This window comes from Nicotiana tabacum, chromosome 20 (genome assembly GCF_000715075.1).
Source record: "Nicotiana tabacum cultivar K326 chromosome 20, ASM71507v2, whole genome shotgun sequence".
NCBI lineage: Eukaryota > Viridiplantae > Streptophyta > Magnoliopsida > Solanales > Solanaceae > Nicotiana > Nicotiana tabacum.
This window is the reverse complement of record NC_134099.1, coordinates 14,464,244-14,468,366: the sequence shown is the minus strand read 5'-3', so window position 1 is coordinate 14,468,366 and position 4,123 is coordinate 14,464,244. Positions and strand designations below refer to the sequence as shown.

The 4,123-nt window shown below is 40.8% G+C and overlaps 1 long non-coding RNA gene across 1 annotated transcript; it reads right to left on the bottom strand.

The window, feature by feature from the left end:
• Nucleotides 1–2,344: 2,344 nt before the first annotated feature.
• On the bottom strand, nucleotides 2,345–3,110 carry LOC142174791 (uncharacterized). Its single transcript, XR_012703855.1, has 2 exons — nucleotides 2,976–3,110; nucleotides 2,345–2,658 (listed from the first exon to the last, which is right to left on the bottom strand). It is a non-coding gene; the product is annotated as an uncharacterized LOC142174791 (long non-coding RNA).
• Nucleotides 3,111–4,123: the final 1,013 nt, after the last annotated feature.

The window sequence follows — 4,123 nt, the reverse complement described above, 5'->3', positions numbered from 1 at the left end:
GTGGAAATCACTTCCCGACATCTACCAACGCAACTGCGCGGGGTACAATCAATAACCTATCATGGGTCTGTACTCACTCTCTAGCTGTACAAGTCCATTCAGCCCTCGTGGACATTAATTAAATGTGAGGGAACGTCCTTCCAATTCAAAGTTATGTTGTAACCTTCTTCATTTCAAGCAGCTCCTTCCCGTTATATTTAATCTCCTGTCGCATAATAGCTCATACTTCCAATTAAATCTGTAGACCACAATTACCAATCACTAAAATTCCCAAGTCATTCCAAACTCTCCTTAAGGTGCATAGTCATCCTACCACAATGCCCATATGCAACTCCGCCACTCTCCCACTTTGGCGGAACTCATCCCTTTAATTGACTACTCGACCCTTGCTTCTTATACCTGGCCTTCTAGAAATTTTTAACCACCGCCTGACACTTACCACATGTCTTTCTTCATCCTTTGCTGCTCAGTTGTTGCCTTAATAAAATCTACCTTTGTAGCACTTGAACCCCCAATCGCTACTAACCTTAAACTTTTCCGAAGAAAATCTTTCTCAAGTCGTCAACATTAGAAACACCGATTCAATCCTGAACCACCATACCCCGCGATCTCTAACAGTCGTTTCTCCCATATTATTTCATAATATCTTACCCGAAAGGCGAATTGCAGAAGACCATAACACCGGCAAACTTAACACATACAATCAAGGACGACGATACTACATCGCAGATGAAAATTCCACTACGCTCAAAGATACCAAGTCTCGTTACTCCATCACCCAAAATCTGGACATTCATAGGCCAATTGTTTTTCCTCAGCCGGAAATGAAATATCAGATCTCTGAATCATGCATTGAGTAGACTTCCTTTCAAATCATTCACCGCCCAACACATAGGCAAGTATCCTACCATCAAGTCAATACTGTGCGATAACCAATCGTGAGCATCATAGCAACATGTGCATAGCCTCCAAGCTCTTAGAAGCACAACTACCAAGAAATGATAGAAAAATCCTTCCGCAAGGCGATGACAATAGCCCAACCAACTATACTGGGAGAAAAATTCCGCACCACATATGTAGTACCATTACAATTCTTCAATTCTTGATTTATAACAAGCGGTTCGCGTCGCATAAGATTGACTAGGAAGAAAACAAGGGCATAATCCTCAAGGAATCAAATCGCACAATGAGGAATCAAGAAGGGAAGTACTCCTAACAGCCCTATAGCCTCCCGAAGATAAGTACAGACCTCTTCGTACTGATCCGCGAGTCTCTACTAGACTTGCTCATGACTCGTGATACCTAAGGGAACCTAGTGCTCTGATACCATGTTGTCACGACCCAAATCCACTAAGGGGCATGATGGCACCGGACACCGTTGTCAGGCAAGCCAACAAAAATACTTAATTAAATTCTTGTTTTTATTTCCGAAATCACCCCTTTTTATACGTTTAAACAATATATAGTAAATTCCACTAAATAAATAATGAAACATCAACAACCTTTAAAAATTTCTGAATAAACCCATAGACATCCAAGAACTCGATGTCACAAGTGCATGAGCAGTTTCTAAGAAATAATGTAATACAACAACCGTCCGGAATACAATGTTAGATAGAAATAAACACAGTACTCTGAAAGAGACTTGCTGGCTGCGCGTCATCTCGAAAAATGCAGCTCACCTAAGTCTCCGATCAACCATGCTGCTATGCCCACTAGGCCACAAGAGATGCATGTGCCAGTGCAACAAAGATGCACAGAAGTGTAGTATGAGTATGCAAACAACGTGTACCCAATGAGTATCCCGTCTAATCTCGAAGAATTAGAGACGAAAGGTCGACTTCGACACTTGCTAGTGGTCCAATAATGTTATGTCAATAATATATTAAATCATGAATTTTTTTATAAACATGATTGTAATTCAATAAGTTGAAGCAAGTAGACAATTATTTCTTTTATAAGAAATTTCCAAATTTCTCTTCATCATTTAAACATATATTCATAAACTGGGAAGAGGCAATAACAACTTCAATAAGTTTCAAGACAAGCACTACAAGCATGGGCAAATCATACCGAGGTCGTATGATCCGATCCAACAGAAATGTAAAGTGTGCACTGTCGTGGGTCGAACGATGCTAACCATAGATGCATCTATTACCCCGCTCGCAATTCAAGCATGCGACGTGGTCAAAATAAATAAACAAACACCCTTCTCGCGAATCATACATGCGACACAGGTACACATAGAAATACATGCTCAAACGACAAATAAAGAATTTATCGGCGAGCGTTTATCCAAATAAAAGCAAATTCTCTTTTAGAGATTTAAGAAAAAGAAGTTTAATCCTTTTGGAAATTCATTTACTAATTCGATAAGATTTAAGCAATTCAACTGCCAACAAGATTACAAATATTCCAAGTATAATATGCTTTTGGGTCCTAGACTACCCGGACTTACACATAATGGTAGCTACGCACGGACTCTCGTCACCTCGTGCGTACATAGCCCCCACAAATAGGAGCACATAACCAATTATATCACCTATGGGGACAATTACCTCTTACAAGGTTAGAAAGGAGACTCGCCTCACTTCGAAGATCCATAAACGACATTCCATGCTCTTCCGAAGACTCGAATCGATGCACAATGCTCCAAAACTAGCCAATAATTATGTGAACCCATTAATATGTGTTCAATTACTCATTACAATCCAATTTATAACAATCCCTACCCCGATCGAAAAGTTGACAAAATTGCTCTCGGGCCCACGTGCTCGGATTCCGAAATTTTTCGAAGATAAAGTTTACCCATAGCCTCATGAACTCAAATATATAATTTACTCTCAATTTCATACCCAAAATCGTGGTCAAATTCCAAGAATATCAATTTTCTAGGTTTTCCCTCAAACCAATTTACATGCTAAAATCCATACATAATCGATATATTTAACTCAAGATATGTGGGATTGGCTTACCTTATTTTTGATGATGAAAATCCCTTCTTGAATCTCTCCAAGAATCGCCCAAGCCAAGAAAATATGAGAAAATGGTCAAATCCCGATTTTTAAAAGAACCATTCTGCCTCCAGTACTTACGCACCTGCAGTCCCTCGACTGCTTCTGTGGTTCCGCAGGTGCAGAACTTCTACCGCTTCTACGGATATCTCACCAGGCCCTCTCTTCCGCTTCTACGACTCAACCACTGCAGGTGCGGTCCCGCTTCTGCGGCTGCTCGACCACATCTGCGGTCCCCTTCACTATTGGCCCAAACTGCATCTGTGGCTCTGCACCTACGGCCCAATTCGCATAGGTGCGGTTACACCAGCAACCAACAACTTTAGCCTTCTAAAAATTCCATTTTCGATCCGTTAACCACCCAGAATCCACCCGAGGGCCCCGGGACCCCAACCAATCATACCTACCAGTCCCAAAACACATTACGGACTTGCTCGAGGCCTCAAATCATATCAAACAACGCGAAAACCATGAATCGACCTCCAATCCAAGCTTTATGAACTTTAGAATTTCAAACTTCTATATTCGATGCCGAAACCTATCAAATCATATCCGATTGACCTCAAATTTTGTACACAAGTCATATTTGATATTACGGACCTACTCCAACTTCTGGAATCGCAATCCGACCCCGATATCAAAAAGTCAACTCTCGGTAAAACTTCTCAAAAAAACCTTAGAATTTCTATATTTAGCCATATGACTCCAAAATGACCCAGGACCTCCGAATTCACTTCTGATCGCGCTCCCAATTCCAGAATCACCATACGGAGCTACTCCCAGACTCAAAATCCCAAACGGACATCGATAACACTGAAATGTACTTCAATCCAAACATATGAAATTTCTTTCAAAATACTAACTTCCACAATAGGCGCCAAAACGTTTCCGGGTCTTCCAAAACCCAATACGAACATACGCCCAAGTCCAAATCATCATATGAACTTGCTGGAACCTTCGAATCTCGATTCCGAGGTTGTTTACGTTGAAATCCAATCTTAGTCAATTCTTTTAACTTGGAGCTTCCGAAATGAGAATTCTCTTTCCAAATCAACTCCGAACTACCCGAAATGAAATTCCGATTATGCGCACAAGACATAATACCTGAA